This window comes from Pleurodeles waltl, chromosome 5 (genome assembly GCF_031143425.1).
Source record: "Pleurodeles waltl isolate 20211129_DDA chromosome 5, aPleWal1.hap1.20221129, whole genome shotgun sequence".
NCBI lineage: Eukaryota > Metazoa > Chordata > Amphibia > Caudata > Salamandridae > Pleurodeles > Pleurodeles waltl.
In genome coordinates, this window is record NC_090444.1 from 107885644 (window position 1) to 107910628 (window position 24985).

A 24985-nucleotide genomic window follows, 5' to 3' on the forward strand; every position below is an offset into this window, starting at 1 on the left:
ATGAATGCCACTTGAAAGCAGACGTTAAAAGGATAAATGTTTTTCTTTCTTCTTTCTTTTCTGACTTTGCACATGTGCTGCACTGTAGAGCACACGTACACAGTAGGAAAAGTTTTAAAAGTTGTCTAGGCATAGTCTTTTGTATTGGTTGCGAATCTACAAAACCGATGCTGGGCTCATGCACCCACACCCATGCACTACAGCGCAAAGGCGTATTTATGGCGCTCGGCAGCAAAATTCTGTACCCGCACTAGAGACAGGGAAGGAGAGCGCCATATCTCTGGAGATATGGTGCCCTTTTGCTCCCTCCTTTCACAAAATGCAGTGCAGCAATTTTGGCTTCTGTGCTTCGTTTGGTGATACTTTTATAAACAAGCCCTTAGGGCCATATTTATACTTGTTGACGCACAACTGCGCCAATGCAGTTGTGCGTCAAAGATTTTACCGCCGGCTAACGCCATTCCAACGCGCCATGCGGGCACCTTATTTAAGGAATGACGTTAGCCGGTGCTGCGGACTGGTCTGAGTAAAAAAAAATGACTCACACCAGGCAACGCCGGCGTAGGGGAAAATGGGAGTTGTGCGTCAAAAAAATGGTGCAAGTCAGGTCTGAGGCAAAAATCAGGCCTCAAACCGGACTTGCGCCATTTTTGTTACGCACAATCCCCATTGACATGACTCCTGTCTTAGCAAAGACAGGAGTCATGCCCCCTTGCCCAATGGCCATGCCCAAATTAGGCCCCCCTATGCCACTTTAAAAATTACTTACTTGAACTTACCTTTACTTACCTGGGATGGGTCCCCCCATCCATGTGTGTCCTCCAGGGGTGGGCGAGGGTGGCAGGGGGTGTTCCTGGGGGCAGGGGAGGGCCCCTCTGGACTTCTTCCGAGCCCACAGATCCCTTAACGCCTGCCCTGACCCAGGCATTAAAAACCGGTGCTCAACAGGCTGTGCGCCGTTTTTTAAGGCCCACCCACTCCTGTGCATCAAAATTCACGCTGGGGAATAAATAAGGCGCACAGGCCTTAATGTCATTTTTTGGGCGTGAACGCCTACCTTGCATATCATTAACGCAAGGCAGTTTCCCGCTCCAAAAAAATTACGCACACAGTGGAATTTTGACGTCCTCGGGTGTCAAAGTTTAAATATAGGGCAAGGTTTGTACTGAATGTGCTTCAAAATCTTTGACGCACATTCGGCGCAAACTGAGTATAAATATGCCCCTTAGAGTGCTATCCTACTTGTTATGTTGTGTGATAATCTGGAACAATCCAAGGCTGTTGCAACTCCTGTGACATAACATGGGCCACAGCATCCTCTTTAAAATAAGTCATTAATAAGACATACAAGTACAGTTGATTTATTAATATATGATCATAATTAGTAAAGCACATGCTGTAGGATCTACACAAAAGACCCCTTGCTCAATTCAGAATTTTGTCTACTTTTCAAAAATGTTTAGCTTTGCGGGATCCAGCATTGGTTTCATACCCATTTCTGTCACTAACTGGAAGGAGGCAGAAAGCACAAAAAATAGTAAAAATGGGGTACGTCCCAGTAAAATGCCAAAATTGGTTTAATAAATGTGGTTTTCTGAATCAAGTCTGCCTGTTCCAGAAAGCAGGGAAGATGGTGATTTTAGCACCGCAAACCCCTTTGTTGATGCCATTTTCAGGGTAAAAACCACAAGCCTTCTTTTGCAGCCCTTTTTTCTCATTTGTTTTTTAAAAACAATTTTTTTGCTGTATTTTGGGTAATTTCTTGGTCTCCTCCAGGGGAACCCGCAAACTCTGGGTACCCCTAGAATCCCTAGGATGTTGAAAAAAAAGGACACAAATTTGGCATGGATAGCTTATGTGGACAAAAAATTATGAGGGCCTAAGAGCGAACTGCCCCAAATAGACAAAAAAAGGCTCGCCACAGGAGGGGAAGAGGCCTGGCAGCGAAGGAGGTAAAGTGCAGTTTCGCTCTACCTATATCTGGCAAGGTGTCGAATTGGGATGAAACATGCAAGTTGAGTTTGACTATGCAGGTGCCAATGACATACAGGCACATTTTATGCATCATCAAGAGCTGTCCAATTTCTCTGCCTCTGTTCATAATCAGTTTCTAGGCCTTTTGTCCCCCAGCTGGGCAAAGTTAACCACTCTATTCTCCAACAGATAGACCAAAGTGTCCCCCAGCTGGGCACGATTAACCACTCTATTCTCTAAAAGATAGACCAAGTGTCCCCCGGGTGGGCCAAGTTAACCACTCTATTCTGCAACAGATAGACCAAAGGTCTCCCTGCACAGAGAGAGCAATTATCAGTGATTAATTCAGTCATTTGAAGGAAGGGATAGGGAAGAAAACATGCATCTGATACTTAGTTTGTTACATTGTATCTAGGATGTGATAGCCTAGGCCCACTGAACAAAGGAGAAAGGCCAGACATCTGGAACCAACACAGGAGGAGAGCCCCTTTGACATTTCTGTGGTAAGGTAGCTAGCTGGTAGGGATATCACAAAGGGATATGCTGAGGCTCTCAGAGGACTTCTTTGTATAGGAAACTTGACTGCACTATATTGGATTTTACCAGAATGCTGTGTAGGAGGGTCGGGACGGGTGGATGATGATGTGGCATCATAGGATTGACAAAGGTTGCCTAGCGTGTAGAACCTTCCACTCACACTCATAAAACCCTGTACAAGAGAAAGACAGTGAACAAGACCCTAGACCTGGATGGCAACAACACCAGAATCATGAACAGGTGGAAGGAGAAGTCCCCCCGATAACACTGATAGACTAAGGATGTTGCTTACAGCAGACCCCAGGACTAGAGGAGTTTCTCTAGAGCCAGTGTTGCTCTACCCCTTTGTGCACATTTAGTTCTAGTTGAGAAGAGATCTAGACTAAACGGTCACCCTTGTTGCCCTGCAAGACGGCCAGGGGGCCATGGAACCTGAGAGTGCAGACAGGAGGGTGTTCTGCTGGCTGGCACCAGAGAGACTGCGCAAGAAGCCTCAACCAGCAGGAGAGGAGCATCTGAGGCCAGGAGAGGAATAGGCTTATGCAGAGAGGCAGTAAAACCAGCGTCCTGCAATGTGTGCCCTTTAAAGGCCAGAAGGCCTGGTAGAAATGCTTCTGGTGCCTACAGACCACCACTAAGAGTAAAACAAGCCAAGGTTCATCACAATTGGGGCTCTAGATATCACCATATAAAGATGTTGACCTTTTAACCTAAATTATAAAGCAGAGAGCAAAGCGCTCCGCTGCTTCCTAAAATTACCCTTGGGGTGAGCCACTGCCCGGGGGTCAACACAACAGTGTTTTCATGATTCATGAGAAGATGGCAGTGTGATGAACCCCCTCTCCGCGTACTGTCTCTGGCCTTAGGGAACTCATCTCCGGGGACCTATTCAAAAATTTCTATCCAAGGGATGCTCCTTTATCAGAGAAGGCCAGCTGCTGGAGTATATCACGCTCTTCAATCAGCTCCGGGGGTAGCCAGCGCCCCAAGAGCACTGCAGGCCACCATCTCTGTCTTTTGGGTCCGTGCCACTGACTTGGAATGGTGGAGGGCCTGAAACGGTGAGCAGCAGCAGAAGTACCAGCTTCTATGTGCCACATGCCAAGTGGTACACTGGTAGGGAACTGGTAGGGCAGCTAGGAGTGGACTCCATGCACTATCACCACTGACCTTACATGTACCTGGGTACCCAGTGGGCTCAGGTACCCAGGATAGAAAGTAAAGAAGGAAGAAACCACACAGCATGAGGCAGCCAAAGCCGAAGCATACCATGCAACAGCTTGATTTTAGCATAATTCTGTTTTTGTAGTGCCCAATGGAGAGGGCAGGGGCACCACAAATGTTAATGCAACATGCTATGGGGGCTGCAGGAGATGAAGTACCTCCCCTATCCCACAAAAGTAATGTTATCAAGAGACCCTGAGTTTCTTGGGTCCAGGAATTCATGACCCCGGGAGATATTCAGCATATATTTCAAGTGTTTCTGGAGCTGAGGCATGGTGGTCGGCACAGGGTTGTAGGGATTCTTATGGTTGTATTATGTGTCCTGAATGTTGTTTTGAAAACAAGTGTTTAATTAACCATTTTGTTGATGAACAATGCAATGCGTATTGATAATAAATGCATTAAATACCGAGTCCATTGGTTTTAATTGTGAATCCTGGTATGTGATAATTGCCTTATATTTTAATGTGGTGATCACATGACAAAACAACTAGGCTTGTTTCATATACTGATGTGGTGACACCTTGACAAAGCCTATAGGCCTATTTTATTTACAATTACATCACCTTATTTGGTGATGTTGCACCTGCAATAGCTGGCAGGGTGTAATTATTATATGGGTCATGACCCACGAGGGGTCAACTGTGATTTCAGAATGTCACCAAAGTTACTTACATCTACCATATGTATGTATTTGTAAATTTATTCATAGTACTTAGTAGTGTGTATAATAAATATACTTTTTCAATGAAAAAGCACTGGTTGAACATTGATTTATTGAATGTTATTGCGTGCCAGCGAATGGAGATTACTAGCCCACACCACCTCCCCTGAAAAGGCTTTGGACTGCTCTGCTTCGCTACCCTGAGAGAGTCAAGTGCTACATTGGGGGTTTTTGGTTTCCAGTCAGGAAACAATTGAGGATCTATTACTTGCATAGATCTCACATTCTGCACAGGTACTAGCCCTGTATCGTGCACCTTACCACAGCCTTTTTCCCTTCCTGGAGTGGGAAGGCTTCACACCTTTCACAATTCATCGACAAAGTGGTGATTTTACCCACAGTAATTTACACTTTATAGTTTTCCTTCACCTATTTCTCCAAAGATTACTGCTGAACACACATTTGCCATATGCATGTAATAAAAAGGGTGGACCTATAGTCAGTAGGATCCACCTCAGGTGTAGCGATTTTTGCATTCTAAACTATTTCTGTATTTCAAAAACAATTTGGATATTTACACTGATTTTAAGAAAACTGCATCTCAAATGCTTCATTTCACTCATATAATATAACCATTGCCAACACACAATTGAAATCAAATGGAATGTCAAGATGTATCAATAAATGCGACAATTGAAACCATTAGATCCCATTTATAACCAGTCAGGTGGATTTGTTTTAACCCACTCACATGCTTGTGTGTTCACCAACACCATCTCTGACAAAACCATTTGATGGTATTCTACATGATAGCATATTTTAAATAATGTACTATGAAAATATTGTAGCCAGAATATTGGTACCCACCATATTGTGAAAGTAAGTATAAATAGGTAAACACTATACCTAACTCCATGTATATATTCAGGTACTTGATGTTATATTTACACACACACCACGAATACACACACGCACAAACACACACACATTTATTTCAAGGTATGTAGATGTGAAGTTATGAATAGTAAATCTATACTTTGCCATACATATTTACCTTGTATCTAATGTCTGGCACCATTTAATGGGACACTCTTCGTATGGTTGAAACCAAATATGCCACAGAGGTTATTTCACAACTGAACCTGTGACCCAAATTTTGCTCAGTTCACCATGCGAGCATCCCTTTTCTGTGGTTCATGGAGTTTACATAACTCCTCCCACAGGATTCATCTACCACCATTATCTTTTCCATTGACCCTTGGTATTATCAGGAGTGCAGATATTGGTAACTCTAGTTGGGGTAACAGAGTTACTCCACATTACGAATTTTTGAGACATCAATAAAAATGTGTATTTTCATTCCTGGACCTGAGTTTTAATTCCTGTATTGTTCTATGTGTTTTCAACCACCAAAGCATTCAGGTGGAAAATACCAGACCTGTGGAGTTACCACAGATTTTACATTCCTGATAATGCTGATAACTGTTATTACCACCACCAGCAAAGCATTACCAGGACATTGATAATAAGATCCTTAACAAGGCAAAATGTCATTGAGGATTCCATGTTCTAATCAGGGTTCAGCAAAGTCGGTCCTGGAGAGCCAGGTCCATGCCAGATTTTTAGCATATCAACATTTAGAAAAAGATGTGTCAGGAATCTACAGTTTTCTAAATGTGGATATGCTAAAAATCGGGCATGGACCCGGCTCTCCAGGACCGACTTTGCAGAACCCTGTTCTAAGTGATAGAAGCCAACTGATCTGGTGGCCAGATGGGATGGACTATCAGTGAGTACTGTGTTTTTTTTCAAGCACTAAACATGATGGAACATTCCATGATGCAAGGCGTCAAGATGCATTTCAAAACAAGTTCAGTCAAATGTTGTCTTATTTACAGGAAATATGCTTTCTGTCATTTCGCACAACAGTGAACTTTTTTATGGAGTATACCCTTATAGTACACCATAGTGGTCTATACCAGCCAATAAAGGCCCGCTCCAGCGTTAAAGGCCCGAGCTGAAGACTAGGGCCTTTAACAAGGAAGTGGGCCTTCAATGGCCAGTGTAACCCAGCTACAGCAGGCTTTAGGGCTATTAGAACATTCCACCACTAGAGGACAGAATGTTCTAATAAATAAAAAAAAGGCATCACAGAGCTCGAGGGGACTGAAATCCCCTCGGGCTCCATGAGGCCTTTGTTCACAGCTGTTGCTATGAGAGAAACATTGGAATGTTGGGGCTCCAGGCTTTTACCAGCCATTAGAAGCCGGAGCACTCCACTGTCTTCAATGGATCTCTCAACATTTCTATGTTCTATTATAGCCTTATAGCCTGCCATAGTGGGCTATACCATCCATTAAAGGACCACTGCAGAGTTAAAGACCTGGACTTTAATGCCAGTATAGCCCAGCTTGGAAGGGTTATAAAGCTATTAAAACATTCTGCTACAAGCGGGCAGAATGTTCTAATAAATAAAACAATGGCCTCATGGAATCCGAGGAGATTGAAATCCTCTTGTGATCAGTGAAGCCTTCCTTCACAGCAACAGCTGTGAACAAAAACATTGGAATGTTGATGCTCCGGGCTTCTATCAGCCATTAGAAGCCCAGAGCACTCAATTGTTTTCATTGGCGCTCACAACATTCCAATATTCTAATAAAATAATAAATTATTTCCCAAGCTTTGTGCAAGTTAGGAAGGTCTCTAACTGTGCCATCCTCCAACTTTTCGAAAAAATGTTCAAATCTATGTCAACCTTCTAGAGCACATCTTTAATCCCGAATTCAGATTGTCTCTGCAAGAGCTGTCTGTGATGAGGGACAATTATTTCCTTAGTTGCTATATAAAACCTATACTCACAATGATACAAAATTACAGCGTGTTCTTTTTTTGCAGCAGTAATTGCTGCAATTAGAGAGTAGGCAGTCAAACAGATGTGTGAATCATACTGTGTCTAATGTTTTTAAAGAATAGAATAGTGGGAGGTATGACTAATGTATGTGGTGCACTGCATGAAGCAACATATCAACAAGGTAGTCTCTGGTTCATAGAATGTGAAATCCATATAACATTTTGTGAATGAAAAGTGGGCGTTAGAAGACAATGAGAAATAATAACTTAACAAAGTTTACAGTTTTAGTACCTGAGCCTAGAAAAATGACACAGTCACGTAATCACTTCTTTGTGAGATCTGTGTGCTCGGCAGACATAGGAGATTTAGCCTTAGTCAGGCGTATTTAGGCCCAGATTTGTACTTTTTGCCGCAAAACTGCGCAAATGCAGTTTTGCGGCAAAAAGTATAGTGCCGGCTTGCGCCATTCCACAGTGCCATATTAATGAAATAGCGCAAGCCGGCGCTAAACTTGGCTACCGTCTTAAAAAAAGATGCTAGCGGGGCGGGGTGGTGGTAGGGAAGGAGGAGGTTGTGCGTCAGAAAATAACGCTAGCCTGGTTAGAAGCAAAAAAATGCCTCTAACCAGACCAGCGCCATTCCCTGGTGCACAACCACCAAAAACATGACTCCTGTCTTAGGAAAGACGGGAATCATGCCCACCACCCTAATGGCCAGCACAGGAGACCAATGTTCCCTGGGCATGGCCATTGCACCCTGTGCCATGCAGGGGGCCCCAAGTTAGGGACCCGATGGCAAAAAAAGAAAAAGAAAATACTTACCTGGACTTACCTGGGATGGGGTCCCCCGTCCTCGGGTGTCTCTCTGGTGGGGGTGTTCCTGGGACTTCGGGAGATCACCTATGGACCCATTCCATGGTGTTTAACCATGGAAATGGGTCCACAGGTCCACTAACACCAGCTTTGCACCATTATTTAGCCCCTCCTCCCACCTGTGCGTCACGGGGGATAAATATGGGGCTATGTGGATAGCACCATTTTTTAGATGGGAACTCCTACCTTGCATCTCATTGAAGCAAGGTAGGTGCATGCATCCAAAAAATGGTGAAAACTCCTATATTTTGACGTTACACATATGTAACATCAACATATGAATATGGAGTTAGGTTTGCGGCAAATTTGCTTAAAAAAATTACACAAATTCGGCGTAACAGAAGTATAGATATAGGCCTTAGACTTCCATCATTCTGAGATTGATAAAGTGAGTGGATGACCTGTTATTAGCTGTGCTCCTAAATAACAAAATCTCTGCAGGGAGTACCACATTAAAACAAGTATTTATCACATAGGGCATAGCCTGTTACTATCCTAGTTTTACCACCAATATCAATGGAACCTTTAAATAAGTGAGGTGTTAGGGGCAGTGAGTGAGTAAGCAAAGTCAGGAAGCACTTACAGCCTATCTCACTCAGAGAAACTTAAAAAAATATGAAAACAAATATTATATTAGCTGTCACAATATTGATTAAAATGATATTGTATCCAGAGCACTGACTACCATAACATTGTGGAGTTAAATATGCATATGTAAGTACAGGCTTACTATTCTTGACGCCACATCTAGGTACCTTGGATATATATATATATATATATATATATATATATATATATATATATATATATATATATATATAAACTTCATTTCTCTCACTCCAGAGAAACACCTGCACTTGAACTGGGATGAAATATTATTTATTCAATAATTCAGCAGTGTCCAATATCTCGTAATAGTGTCAGTCAATCCTTCTCGCAAGAACTGCCTCCAATTCAGAACGAACGCTGTGCTTCATTGATTTATATTCTTTGCACTTGAGTTAGTTACAACCAACATGGTAAAAATACTTCTCCAAGCCATCACTCCAGATTCACTTCAGTTTTTTAAAGTTAATTATTTTCACTTTCCTTTATATTGCTTATTTTCTTCTGAAGCAGGCCCAGATACACTCTCCTTGCTTTGTGATACTTTTACATAAACTGAATTGAATGTGGAGTGATGGCTTGGAGAAGTATTTTTACCATGTTGGTTGTAACTAACTCAAGTGCAAAGAATATAAATCAATTAAGCACTGCGTTTTTCAGTTGACAAAGGCTGTACAATCACTGAACTGGAGACAGTTCTTGCAAGAAGGATTGACTGGCACTATTACGAGGTATTGGACACTGCTGAATGATTGAATAAATAATATTTCATCACAGTTTGAGTGCAAGTGTTTCTCTGGAGTGAGAGAAATGAAGTTTTGATGTCAAAAGCGCATTCGGTAGCGCTTTCCCTTGCACCGCCAGCGATTTGGAAGTACACCGGCAACCAAACTGGAGTGTTGATATAAAGGTTGGAATGTCCTCGAAGCCGAGGTAGAAAGTCTAAGGTGGAGAAGGCTCTGGCTACAGAGGAACCTTTTCACCAGGAATTGCGGGGCTTTCCAGAGCTAGACACCACTACAGAAGTAAGAGGTGGAACGAGGGATTAGAGATGTTGTTTAACAGCAACGTTCAAGGAAAAGGCATTTAACCAGAATTGGCGAGTGGGTGTCATATAACTGAATTAATGTTTGCATGAATGTGTATAAAGTTTTAAGCCAGCTGATTTATCTAAAAGTATCACAAAGCAAGGAGAGTGTATCTGGGCCTGGTTCAGAAGAAAATAAGCAATATAAAGGAAATTGCAAATAATGAACTTTAAAAAACTGAAGTGAATCTGGAGTAATAGCTTGGAGAAGTATTTTTACCATGTTGGTTGTAACTAACTCAAGTGCAAAGAATATAAATCAATTAAGCACAGCGTTTTTCAGTTGACAATCAGCCGAAACGCGTTCTGAATTGGAGACAGTTCTTGAGAGAAGGATTGACTGGCACTATTACGAGATATTGGACACTGCTGAATGATTGAATAAATAATATTTCATCCCAGTTTGAGTGCAGGTGTTTCTCTGGAGTGAGAGAAATGAAGTTTTGATGTCAAAAGGGCATTTGCGGTAGCGCTTTACCTTGCACCACCAGCAATTTGGAAGCACACCGGCAACCGCAACTCGAGTGTTGATATATATATATATATATATATATATATATATATATATATATATATATATATATATATATATATAGATGCTAGCAACCTGGGATACCAAGCATAAAAGCAGAAGTGATTTATTGTAAAGGTTGGCGCGTTTCGACCACAAAGGTCTTTGCCAAAACCAAATCAACCATACAGTGCTGAATTGCCCTTTAAACCCATTACATCATCACTAACATAGTGAAAAGACTAGTTATTGAAAAACCACATTGCATATTTTAAAATACATACATCCAATCAAAAGCAAAAACATATTTCAATACTCTGAATACAATCGCACTGCATAATCACTGTAACAGAATTCAAAGAATGCTATTTACATACTTCAGAAAACATTTAAATCAACAATACGTCTTAGCAAGTACGATACAAGCCACTTTCGGTTCTGCCACTGTTTCTTCTGTCAGAAACAAACCCTTTCACAGTTTATATACACATAGGGACACATATGTGCCTGAGAGCTTCAAGATGCCAGGTGGCGATTTCATGTATAAACACATCTGGAAGCCAAGAAAAAGTAAAATTGAATAATAAGTGTTGGTTCGTTGAATTACCCAACTCCACTCCACGGAAAAAGAAAACTGCCCAGTCGTGGTTAGATCATACTGCTCTAAGTGGGATATTTCGCACCCTCATTGTACCCAAAAACATATGCACAGAGGGAGGAAAACTCAAAAAAGTCAATCCACCATGCCCACCCTAATGTTAAAGGTACCGGAGAATAAATGACAAAATCAAAAGAAAGAAAACCAAAAAAGCACAGCGACAAATCAGTGGATTCAGCATCCCACCCTGTAGTAGGCTGGCCTTGTGTGTGGTGGGTACCTATGATACTTACACCTTATACCAGGCCCAAGTATCCCCTATTAGCGTAGTGTAGGCAGTGTCTAGAAGCCAGGCTCTCTAGAGATAGCTGTGGAAGGGCAGCCAAGGCCTATCTAGGAGACATGCAAAGCTCATGCAATACTAATGTAGTCACACACAGTCCTTACACACCTGAAATAAAACACTGAGGGGCTATACTCAATTTGCGCCAAATTTGTGTAATTTTTTTTTACGCAAAATCGGCTCAAAACTAACTCCATATTTATATTTTGATGTTAGACATGTCTAACGTCACAATATTGAAGTCTGCACCATTTTTTAGAGGTATGAACTATCTTGCGCCAACGAGATGCAAGCTAGGCGTTCATTGGGGTGATAGGCATGACTCCTGTCTTTTCTAAGACAGGAGTCATTTGGTATGGATGGTTTTGCATCATAAAATGATGCTAGGCCGGTTAGAGGCTTTTTTTTGCCTCTAACCAGCCTAATTATGGACTCCCGGCTGGCGCTCAGTAATGGCGCAAGCCAGTGCTAAACTTTTTGATGTAAAACTGCACTAGTGCAGTTTTGCAGCAAAAAGTATAAATATGCTTCTCAGTGTTTCAAAAATAAAGGTACTTTATTTTGATGACACAAATACCAAAAATACCATAGAGGCTATACACCCTTAGGAGGTAAGTAATACACAAGTTATATACACTAGTACGCAGAAATAGGCATAAAAACAATTAGAAAACAGTACAATATAGTGAAATCACAATAGAGAATATTCGCCCTAGGGGGAGCAAAAACTCCCAAAAAATGAAATGTGAGATTCGGTCCCCCACATAGGTAAGTGGAGTGTGTAGAGGGGAACTGGGACTACTAGGAAAGCCCAAAGGTAAGTACCACAACACCCCAGCGACCAGGAAAGCAGGAGTAAATCACTGTAAATTCCCCAGAACACCCACTTAGAAGAAGAGACAAATAGTGTAAAGCCCAGAAGAGATTGCAAGACACCAACAGTGGATTCCTGGACAACAGGACCTGTGGATGAAGGGGTCCAAGTCCAACAAACCCTGCAGAATCAAAGAAAGGCAGGAGCCCCTACCCACCAGAATGAAGGTGCAAGAGATGAGTTGACAGTGATGAAGGAGAGTCAGCACTGCCCCCAGAAGACAAAGTCGAGTTCCTGGAGGATGCAGGTGATGTCCCCCACCAGACGGAGGATTGCAGTCTGGTTTGCGTCTTAGAATTCCACCAACAAGCCTTGACACACGCAAAACATGTGGTTGGTGGAAAGTGGTGCTGCCAGGGTCAAGGAAAGACCAGGTGGACTCTACCCAGGAGGGAGAGTCAGAGGAGGCCCTCAGTGATACAAAGAGCCCACAGAAGCACAAACAGCACCCCCAGGACAGGGACACAGAAGTTGAAAAAGGAGCTCATGCACACCACAAAAAGGAGTCCCACGCCTCAGGAGAACCAGTCAGGAAGCTGTGCGTCACAAGATGGAGTGCTAGGGGCTGGAGCTTCAAGATGCCTGAAGATCCCTTGGAGAGGATGCCAACAAGCCTTGGCAGCAGCAAATGATTAGGTGCACGGGGGAACTGTCCTGCGTGGGAAGGCAAGGGCTTACCTCCACCCAAATTGGACAGCTGGAAGAGAGTACCATCAGGACCACTTCAGTCCACCACTGTGTTGCAGGATCCAGGCAGCTCAGCAGGAGAGGGGATCCATGCAGCCAGTTGTCGTTTCAGTTGGTGCCTGCAGCTGCAGGACAGCGAGTCCTTCACTCCAAGGGAGATTCCTTCTTCTTTCTTGTGCAGGCTGAAGATGGGCTGTTCTCTAAGGATGCATGACCGGGGAACTTTGCAGTTGCTGGAAGGAGCCGTGAATACAATTTTGCGGGCAGAGTCTTCCTTCTTTGTTGCAGCTTGGCGGGTCCTGGAGCATCCAAATGCAGTTTCTTCAGCCAGAAGTCGAAGTGGAAGTTGCAGAGAATTTCTGTTGGAATCTTGCAAGCCAAATTTGAGTAACCACCCAAAAGAGAGACCCTAAATAGCCCTGAAAGTGGGATTTGTCACCTAGCTCAGTGACCACCTATCAGGAGGGGGCTCTGACGTCACCTGCTGACACTGGCCACTCAGATGCTCCCAGAGTTCTGTGCCAACCTTGAATCCAAGATGCCAAAAACCAGGGACCCTCTGGAGGAGCTCTGAGCACAACCCCAGGGGTGGTGATGGACAGGGGAGTGGTCACTTCCATTTCCTTTGCCAAGTTTCATGCCAGAGCAGGGACTGGGGGTCCCTGAACCGGTGTAGACTGTTTTATGCAAAGAGGACATCAAATGTGCCCTTCAAAGCATTATTAGTGGCTTGGAGAGGCTACCCCTCCCAAGCCTGTAACACCTATTTCCAAAGGGAGAGGGTGTAACACCCCTCTCCCAAAGGAAATTCTTTGTTCTGCCTTCCTAGACTTTAGCTGCTCAAGCAACAGGAGGGCAGACACCTGTCTGTGAGGTGGCAGCAGCTTGGGCTGCCTGGAAAACCTCAGAAGACTGTAGTGGCAATACTGGGGGTCCTCTAAGGAGCCCCCTGAGTGCATGGAATCATACAACCAATGCTTGCAAAAGTTTTTATTCCTTTCCTTAGGTACCAAAAAAGTGTCCATGTTGACCTGTTCCACTTTCTGGCAGGCTGCCCTCAGCACACTCCTGGGATATCCTTGTGACCTGAATCTGGCAACCATCCTAGACTGCTCCTCCCTAAAAGCCTGTGGGGTACTGCTATTTCGTTTTGCCCATAGCATTTCCCCATAGGGGATGCTCCACTTCAGGTTGGGTGGATAGTGGCTGCGAGCATGGAGAATACTGTTGCCTGCTGTCCCTCTTCTGAATGGTCTGGTAGTAACAGCCAACTCTTTTAATGAGACCAGACCATTCAAAAATTCCATGATCGTTTTATGTGTCTTATGTGTAAACTGTAAATTAAAATTATTTTCATTTATCAAGAGAAGAAAGGTGTTCAAGAGATTTTGTGGGCCATCCTAAATAACGAAAAGATTGTCAATATAAGGTGTCCAAAATATCAAATGTTGTGTTCATCCCAGATTCTGCTCAGTCCAAATGTACTTGTCCTCCAACCAGCCCATAAAAAATACCGGCATAGCTGAGAGCAAACAACTCTCCACCGCTTTCCTGGTACGTTTGGCTGGACCATTGGTCCCCAAACAGAAAAAAGTTGTGATCCAAGCAAAATCTCAGCATAACAAGGAGCATCACAGAATGGTCATACAAATGCAATGGTTTGTCCCTAAAAAACATGCTAACGTTCCTGTATCCCCAGATCGTGACCAATACAGGTGTATAGGGACATGACGTCAACGGTGACCAGAATGTAACTAGGCTGCATGGTTGGTTCCCCCTTTCCACTGCTCTCCATGGTACATTGTGCTGCCACTGCCCCTCCCGCCTGCCCAATGTCATCAACTTGTTGCCTCTGCACCCTCCTCCTTGCCCTTAAGTATCCAAGACTGTGCCCTTGACCTCGGCCTCCCTACAGTATTCTAATAAACAACTGGACTGCTAACATTCTATATTTGTTACGAAAGTGTGGCAAGCCTGATTGCATCTTGATGTAATCGAAACTGCAATACCTAAAGCATTTCCTTTAGAAACTATAAAAATGTGCGGATATTATTCCCATAGAAATTAAGGTTAGTGCTCTGAAAAACTAAAATGAGGACATATTTTCTGAGTTCTTAAAGAGTGACAAAGCACTTTTAAATTATTTGCTATCTTTATGTTTTTTATCCATTTGATCCAATGATTCAATGGTACACTTATGGGAGAGGATGTGGCGTATGGCCAGAGCTCCAAACTTTGTACCTGGGGAGCGAGGATCGAATTTAAGCGTCAGCTCAGTTTCTAGTGATTTTGGGCAAATCACTTAAGCGCCCCATTCCTAAAACCAAAATGAACGCGTACTTTGTAATTTAACTGATGTTCATCTAAAGCACTCCAATACATTTGGGATAAGTCTGCACTATATGACACTGCAAACAAAACAAAGAATTAAGGGGCATATTTATACTCAATTTGCAATGAATTTGTGTCATTTGTTTTTTTTACGGAAATTCAGCGCAAAACTAACTCCATATTTATATTTTGACGTTAGACCACTCTAACGTCAAAATATTGGAGTTTGCACCACTTTTTAAATGCATGAACCTACCTGCGTCAATCAGATGCAAGGTAGGCGTTCCCATCTAAAAAATGGTGCTAACCCTATAGCCCCATATTGATCCCCCGTGCTAAAATGGTGCACGGGTGGGAGGAGGGGCTAAATAATGGTGCAAAGCATGCTTTGTAATATTATTTAATGCTTGGGTCAGACCAGGCGTTAAGGGCTTGTGGACCCATTTCCATGGTTAAACACCATTGAATGGGTCCACAGGTACCCTACTCAAGCCCTAGGAACATCCCCACCCACACCAGAGGGACACCGGAGGATGGGAACCCCATCCAGGTAAGTAGGGTAAGTATAGGTAATAATTCTTTTTTTTAATTACAGTGCCATCGGGGGCCCAACATGGCTCCCCCTGCATGGCACAGGATGCAATGGCCATGACATTTTTCTAAGACAGGAGTCATGTAGTATGGATGGTTTTGCACCAATAAATGACACTAGGTTGGTTAGAGTCATCTTTTTTTTACTCTAACCAGCCTAACGTCATTTTTTAGTGCAAAACTCCCTTCTCCCATACCGCCAGCCCCACCCGGCTAACTTCAATTTTTTTACGCTAGCCCACCCTTTAACTCCATAAACTCCATAAATTTGGTGCTAGACAGGTCTAGCACCAAAGTATAAATATGGAGTTAGTTTTGCACCGAATTAGAGTAAAATAAAGATGACGCTGATTCGGTGCAAACAGAGTTTAAATATGCCCCTAAGGGCCATATTTATACTCCGTTTGCGCCGGATTAGCGTCGTTTTTTTTGTTTTTTTACGCAAATTCGACGAAAACGAACTCCATATTTATACTCTGGCGTTAGACGCGTCTAGCGCCAAAGTCCATGGAGTTTGCGTCATTTTTTAGCGTGGACACCTCTTTGCGTTAATGATATGCAAGGTAGGCGTTCCCGTCTAAAAAATTGACTCCGAGGCATGTGCACTCCCGGGAGTGGGCGGGTCAAAAAAAATGACGTCCAGCCACTTTAGCGTCGTTTTTTAGCGCCTGGTCAGGGCAGGCGTTAAGGGACCTGTGGGCTCGGAAGGAGCCCAGAGGTGCCCTCCCAGGCCCCCAGGGACCCCCCCTGTCACCCTTTCCCACCCCAGGAGGACGCCTAAGGATGGAGGGACCCATCCCAGGGAACATAAGGTAAGTTCAGGTAAGTAATTTTTTTTTTTTTTTTGTGGCATAGGGGGGCCTGATTTGGGACCCCTACATGCCCCTATGCCCAATGGCCATGCCCAGGGGACAGAAGTCCCCTGGGCATGGCCATTGGGCAAGGGGGCATGACTCCTGTCTTTACTAAGACAGGAGTCATTTCAATGGGGGTTGGGAGTCCAAAACAATAGCGCTAATCGGGTTGAGGCGAAAATTTTGCCTCAGCCTGACTTGCCCCATTTTTTGGCGCCCAAGCTCCATATTCCCCTACGCCGGCGCTGCCTGGTGTACGTCATTTTTTTTGACGCACACAAGGCAGCTCCGCCGGCTAACGTCATTGAATAAATACGGCGCCCGCATGGCGCTTCAGAATGGCGTTAGCCGGCGTTAGATTTTTTTGACGCACAACTGCGTTGGCGCAGTTGTGCGTCGAAAAGTATAAATATGGCCCTAAGTGTGTTACACACTTTTATCATTGGGCTACACTTGGGCTAAATTTGAGTGATAATTGTGGTACATTTGGGCTCCTTTTTCTCTGGTGGCCATCTTGATAGATTTATTTGTTATGAAGATCCATAATCTCCTCATTTACTGCTGTATCCTCAGTAGAAAATGCTTCCAGTTTTTTACTTCAATTCAATCAAGATGACATTCAGATGTGCCACACTTCGGACATAAATTCAAAATGTTACACTCTAGTTGCTCATTAGACACTCTAATAAATATGCTGATCGCCAGGAAGTTAACTGCCAGTTTGCTGCTGGTGTTGAAAGTGCATGTTTCTGTCTGCATCTCATAATGTTTAGAAGAGGTAGATATTTGAGAACTCACTTAAACATGTTCTAAATTTTCTTTCTACAGCACTAACCATAATTTGTATGACAAAATGAACTCCATTATTTTGTTCCTTTCTAAATTAAATATTTTAAGTTTTATCAGTTAGATTCACTAAGTAAGACTGTTAACATTCTAGGTGTGCTTTAGACAGTCCTGCCAAGTGCCAAGCATCAAGTGTTAGACTAACGCATTTTAGTGTGGTGGTCCGAATCACCACGCTAAAATGCATTAGTCATGCATTTTAGTGCCTTGACACCACCTCACACTGTGAAGGAGATGCTGTGAGTGACTGCAAGCATCAGAAAGGACCTGCATTAACAGTAGCGAGGTCATGCAGATGACGATGGGCACTGCCTGTTTTGCTATCTTGAATTGGCACCTGTCAGGTCGGTCCATATGCCCAGACTGTCTCACTATGCTGCAGGGTACCGGCCGAACTCGTGAAAGCTGCCTGTGGCAGCCAGATGTGTTTTTAATTTCAATTTCCTGCCAAGGGACCTGGGCTCCTAGGAATTAATTGCTGCGGCCTGCCTCAGTTTAGATTTAGTTAAATTATAGGACAACCAGGCTGTCATCCCTGACTTTGACATGCTTGCTGCTGCCCTGTCATGTGCATGTTTGGAGGGAAGGGGAGCACCAGGGGTAAATGTGTCAGGTCAGGAAGAGAGTCGAGTGGCTGATTTTCTTTAAAAGGCGCACTGCCCAGCTCTCAAATCATAATAGCTGTGCCACCAGACCACGTGCTCCTCACTGCTGTGTCAGGGACACTTCAACAGCTGCCCGAGGCAGCAGGCAGCTGCAGAACAGAGTTGTGAGACTCTGAGATGCACAGCTAAGTAATTCAAATAACACAGATGGTACAATGTTCCTTCTGAAAGGTAAGAGTTAGGGTTAATTATCCTGCGGTGCTGCAAAGAATGAATGCCACGCTTTTATCACAAAAATGACTGTATTTTATGATGACTGTAGCAGTGAGTTACTACTTTTGACATAGAGATCCTTTTTTAACTTCTTGTGGAAGTTCTGCTGCACCACAGCACCTAGCGCTAAGTTGGGGGGCGTGGAGGGTCAGGTGCTGTGTATTCAGTAATAACATGGGTCTAAAACGCTTGCTGCTGAGTTCCTTGTGTGCTTAGGAGTTTTCAGACAACAGTGATAAAGTGTCAAGATAACTCTCCTGAATAAGGTTCCTGTTGGAGAGAGATCAGAGTTTTGTCTAGTGGCAGTTTTCACCCATGAAGTAGCGCAGAGGATTAATCTGCCTGCTGGAAAGGACATGTACCATGCAGACCACTGAACTGCATTTTATGTGACTAGCGCAGTGGGTTACTGTTTTTGTCACAGAGATCCTTTTGTTACTTGCAGTTCATAAGTTACAATCCTAATACTGCACAGTTACATATAAACTGTCATCAAGGACCTACATTCAAACTGCATGGTAAGGGCTAGAATAATATTTCCACCCCTATTCTTGCATTATCCTTATGCTGCTAAAAGAGGTTTGTTGCGGTAGAAATGCATTCTTTTGAGTTAAGCCAGTCACTGTGGTATGTTGTAAATCCTGAGTTTGTGCTTCTCCAGACCAAAAACTTGTAAAAGATATACTGCCTACTAGTGTGAATGACAAGTGATTCCTACAACTTGTAATTCCCACTGTCTTATGCAACATATAGGCTGACTTACACATGTATGATTCGTTGTCTCAGTATAATGTGTGCATGATCTAAAATGCTCTGACATCCTACACCAATATGAGTAGAGATATAAAACAAATGAAACGCATGTGAGAGAGGTCAGCGCCCTTCCATTGTAGGCGCTTTGCAGAAATTTCAAGATCTTATGAGAGTTTCTTGTTGCTCAAATGGGTGTAACTTCTGACATTTATTTGTTTCCATGAACTTAACTGTTTGATTTTGCTCATGAGAAACTGTCACTCCAGGAGTCGCACATTTGGTTGTTGAATGTCACTCATTCAATACAGTACACTGAAACTCTGAAAATGTCACACAAGAGCAAACTGAAACCTTGGCAGCTATGTTTAGAATACTCTGGGAGGCCGAAGTAGAACACAAGGGAATCAACTGTCAGGCTGCTCCTGTAGGCAGTACACTTTTTACTAAGAATGTCAGATTTCATTCTCAAATGTCTGAGAAAAATAACCTCTATGGGAAAATCATGAGAAAACTGTTTTCTTTCAACATGACTCATGAAATTCCAACAGAAGGCTTTTTCACATGGTAAAATCATCTTAGAACACACCACAATTCCTAAAATTAGTATAGTACTATCAACAATGATTTATATTGTAACTAAAATCTGTTATCACCCTTTATATGTTTTCCTTTTAGTGACCCTCAAAACCTACTATTCACTACAAGGCATTTCAATGGAGTGCTGTAATGTATATTGGTCTTAAGATGGCTGCCAGCACTTCCTGGTTGAAGTGCTGACAGCCAATCAGAGATGAGAGATTTGCTTAGGCTCCGCCCAGCTATCTATAGTTCTATTTTCTTTAATACCTCCAAAACTACTGAACAGATTTACACCAAGTCACAAAAGGTACAATCTGCATATCATGATCTAGATTCCAGCCAAATTTGGTGTAATTCCATACAGCAGTATGGGCTGTAGTCGTTGTTAAAGAACCCGTGGGAAAAATGCATGGGGAAAATGCATTTTGCCCTCTCTTTTTCTCCGCCCCCACTTGACGAATCACCCCTAAACTTTAAAGACAACAGCTGAGCTGACTGTCATATTAGTTTTGAAAATGTAATGACGATTCATCACATGACGCCAAAATTATTGGCAAAACAAAAAACACTTTTCCTATGAAACTAAGAGCCTCATTACGACTTTGGCGGTCATTTCACAGGACCGCCAAAGCCACTGCAGGCAAAAGACCACCAGTAATGGAGGTTTTTGCCCGCCATACTAGGAGTTTTCCACTGGTCCTGCAGAACACCCACCACAACAGTGACGCGGCAGTAATACGGGCAGTGAAATGCGCAATGGGGCTGTGCATGGGGGCCCCTGCACTGCCTATGACAAGTGCATGGGCAGTGCAGGGGCCCCCAGATGCCCCCATTCTGCCAGCCTTTGGCGGATGGGGACTCGTAATCCCCAGTGCAGCGCTGCTTGCAGCACTGCCTTGGTGGATTACAACCGCCGGGACCACCAGGCTGCAGGCTGGCTGCAGCCTGGCGTGTGGGCGGTTTGATCGCGGCAGCTCCGCCACGGTCATAATGGGGCGGTCGGACCCCCCTGTCTGCGGCGGTCCGACCGCCATCGCAAGGCTGGTGGTCTTGAGACCGCCAGCCCCGTAATGAGGCCCAAAGTCCTATCTATAACTACCTACTGTAGGTAACAAAGGTTACCAGGATGTTATAGTTAAACTGAGATTTTACACACAAATCAATAGAAATTCAGCAGTTATAGTTATCTCAAGAAATTATAACTTGCATCTTCACTATGCAGTTTTCTGATCAATAATTTTACTGTCATGACTGTTGTAATATGTGGGGTAATTAGCAATGCATGGCAAGGGTATGAGTTATATTCACCTTAGAGCATAACTGATGAATTTCTATGGCTTTGTGTATGTAAAATCTGAACATAACTATAACATTCCTGTAACCTTTGTTTTTTATTGAAGTTTTAACTTTTTTTTTTTAATTCTATTTCCTAACTTTAAAGGCCCAAGAAACTTAGTTTTTTTTCTGTGAATGTCTATGTTTTTTAATGTAAGGTAATATTTAATTACCATACAATAATTCAACAACTGCTGCATGCAACCAACCCCAAACTGTGGGTCTGTGAGTGGGTGTGTAAGTGGCTGTATGGGTGTGTGACTGGATGTGTGTGGTTGTGTGGATGTGTAATTGGGTATTTGACTGTATGAGTGAGTTCGTGTGTGAGTGGCTGTGTGGATCTGTGAGTAGATGTGTGAGTGGTTTTGTGGATTTGTGAGTGGGTGTAAAAGTGATTTTGTGAGTCTGTGAGTGGTTGTGTGGGTTGGTAAGTGGGTGTGTGAGTGCGTGTGTGAGTGGCTGTGTGGGTTTTTGACTGGGTGTGGTAGGGATTTTGTGGGTCTGTCAATGAATGTGTGAGTGTGTGAGTAAGTGTTTGAGTGGGTCTGTGAGTCGGTGTACTTTTTCAAATGGGGGTCTGGATCCATACATCCATCACTGATTCACATGGGGGGCCACGCTGAGTGATGCAGAGTCCAATTGCATCAGTATACCTCTATCCTAACCTCTTATATCCTATCTTATCTTTATTTACCCCCCTGGGAACTGTGTCCTGATTCACAAAATGGCAGCCACAAATTTTCTCTCAGTTGCCCCCAGCCAATCACAGCATTGCTATTGGCACGTGGATTCATGAATGCACTGCAGTTAATCCGCATCTCTAGATATACATAAATCTTTTTTCTTTAGACCAAGATCTAGCTTTCTGCCAAACTTGGTATAATTCCATCCAGCGGTTCAGGCTGTAGTAATGTCTTAAAACCCTATTGGAAACTGCATGAGGAAAACATGTTTTGCTCCCCTCCATTTTTCACGGCCCCCACTTGATGTATCACCCTTAAACTTTCCAGACAACAGCTGAAGTGAGCGGCAAGCTAGTTTTCCTGAAGATTCCTCAAATGGTGCCAAAGTTATTAGCAAAAACGAAAAATGTTTTTTCTTTGGAAACTAGGTCTACCTGCTGGCGACCTTCAGTAGATATACATATCTTCAAGGTTCTTCGAGGTACACATATGTGGAGATAGAACAATATTTACATATCCACCATGATTTCCTGTTAGTCAATATTCTGGATACAATATTTTACCAGGGCAATAGTTTAAAATTCAACATTGTCGTAAAATACTCAATTTACAGTGCACTGTTCAAAACAGGGTGATACTCCGTGTTTTCCATGTAGCTCTGTAAGGGCATTTATAAAATTATCCGAAACCTAAATGAAAGGCACTTATTGACATATCTAACTATTAAACTCCCTTCCCCTGGGGTGTTTAGCAAGGGTGAACACAATCCTCATTCTTCCCCCCACTATATCATTGAAAGAAAAGGCAATAAATGGTGGATTTTACAGTGCTAACTCCCTGTGAAATTTATTAGCACAATGCTTCAGGATTTTGAAATACTCTGGTTATATAAATTGACATGGTCCATTTTATTTTTTATTAAGGTGCTTTTTGAGAAAGATTTTCAATTGATACAGAACATGTACGGTCAATAGTCTCTGGAAGTTTGAGCATTCTTTTTATCCTTCATATAAATGTAAACTCCAACTGTGTCTCTCAGCAGTGTCCCCTCAGGGGTTATTTCTGAAGCACATAGAACAGATTAAAAGAAAGTGGGTCAGGAATGGAACAAGAAAGGGAGCTAACAGGAGGAGAAAACAGGCTAAAGAAAGATTAAGTCAAGAGAAACTGATCACAGTGATGCTTTCTGGATAAGGACTCCTGGAATAGTCAGTCCACAGTTTATATGTTTTTGCTTTCATCTTAAATCTGCAGCAATCCCAGTATGACTCTCCAGCTATATATCTGACCTTGGAAGTTTCTATTATTCACTTACATATGATCGTGAATTAATGAAATAAAATGTGTTAGGCACTCTGTTACCACATGGTCACCTGGTGAGAATGGGCTCAAAAACTAACCCAATCAGAAGGCTCCTCAACAAGTTATATCCTAATAGTGTAGACCTTTTACACCTTACAAAGGGGAATAAGATCAATGTTCTTATGCAAGAAAGAGGGAGCAAGTTCCACTGTACAGCACTTATGTAAGAGAAAGACAGTCACCAGGCTGGGTCTATTTGGAACTTGCAGATAGTTTTGGTAAGAAACCCTGATAGTCTGAGTATAGGAGCTTCTGGTGTATTTTTTGGGAATACTTATATCTGGTCCCACATAGGGCTCAATGAACGTAACACAGAGACTTAAAATAGATTATTTTGGCTAATGGAAGCCAATGAAATTTAGCCAGATGAACTGTTCGTATGGTCCAATCTTGCAGAGACAGCAGCTTGAGTCACTAATCATTTGACAGTAATCTGAACAAGGGGGCAACACCTGCCTCAGAGGACGTAAAACCATCAGGGCCAGACTGGTATAGAGAACTGGCCCTGGCACCAAATTAAAAGATGCCCCATTAGTGAATCACAGAGCTAAAGAGTGGCCTACTTTTAAAACTCAGGGCAGTTTTGATATTGCAAAGACAATTTATATAGGTGTTGTGCAAGGTATAGAGGTAATAGCGTAATATCAGGGAAATCAACAGCAGAAACCTGCTCCCAGGACCACTAAAAAGGCCCAGAGACAGCAACAAACAGCCCAAACACTGAACTGTCAAAGCACCCATTCTGGCGGTGCCAGATTGCTCTAGAGGGCTGCCCTATCCTGAATACCATAAAGCAGGTTACAGTTGCAGTCAACAGTGCCAGAATCCATGACAATCATTCGTAGTTCCTCACAACAAAGAACAAACATTATCATACTATTATAAGTTTGCAAGTTAATTTCAACTAATAAGCAAGGGCATAAACATATCAAGTACAATATCTATTACACAAACAACATCAGACATTTTTATTGCCACCAGGGTGCCCAACCACTGATTTTTATTACTACCGAGGATAATTCGAAACGCTAACTCCAAAACCTAATTCTTTTTGCTGTGGATAACTAAATATTTAAATTCGGTGGCACCTGCCTGTGGTGTAACTCACTGCATCCCTTTCAAATAATACTTCCCAATGTGTATGCTTTGCTGATGTTTGAAAGGCTGGTGCAGAATTTGTTGACGTCCACATAAGATTTAACTAAAATGCTTCCAGAGAAACACTGACAAAGACAATGTAGGGGTTACTAAACCCCAGTTTTCCTTGTATTTCATGCCAAATACTGTTCTACCTAGTACTCTCATCTGGTTAGCAAAGTCTAAAACAGGCAACAAAGAGCTGAGCTAATTTACAAGAAACTAATGTTAAAACTGGCATTGCCGTAGTGGGTATTAAATGGCTGATATGTTAACACAGAAACTAGAGCAGTGGTTCCCAGCCTTTCGACTTCTGTGGACACCCACTTTATCAATACTGGAACCCAGGGACCCCCACTGAATCATTATTGGAATCCGGGGACCCTCTACTGAGTCATTACTGAAAGCTGGGGACCTAATCTGTTAAAATTATTACATTTTCTAAGCAGTCGCAACCCTCTGAGGAGGCTCCGTGGACTCCCAGGGGTCCCTGGACCACAGGTTGGGAACCACTGAACTAGAGGATTCAATCTTCACCTTCAATCGACTTGCGTGGATTGTGCCCACCTTCATCATCTACAGGCATATCGAAACGTGTGCGAAGATTCTCTTTTGAGAGTCATCACCAAACATCTTCCTCCATGTGCCCCTCACCAACATCCAAAAATCAAACCTGCAAAACTTGTAGAATTGACCTCAAGTTGACAATGAGAACTGTAAAGCAGAAGGTAATTAGAGCACTCTTAAAAAAGAATAATATTTAAGCTTTAGATGAACACCTTGCACCGTACAGAGATCCTCCCCCATA

The 24985-nt window shown here is 42.9% G+C and overlaps 1 protein-coding gene across 2 annotated transcripts in view; it reads right to left on the reverse strand.

The window, feature by feature from the left end:
• Positions 1–24985, reverse strand: part of LOC138295431 (brain and acute leukemia cytoplasmic protein-like) — a 640139-nt gene that overhangs the window by 413002 nt on the left and 202152 nt on the right. The gene's annotated exons all lie outside the window — the stretch shown is intronic.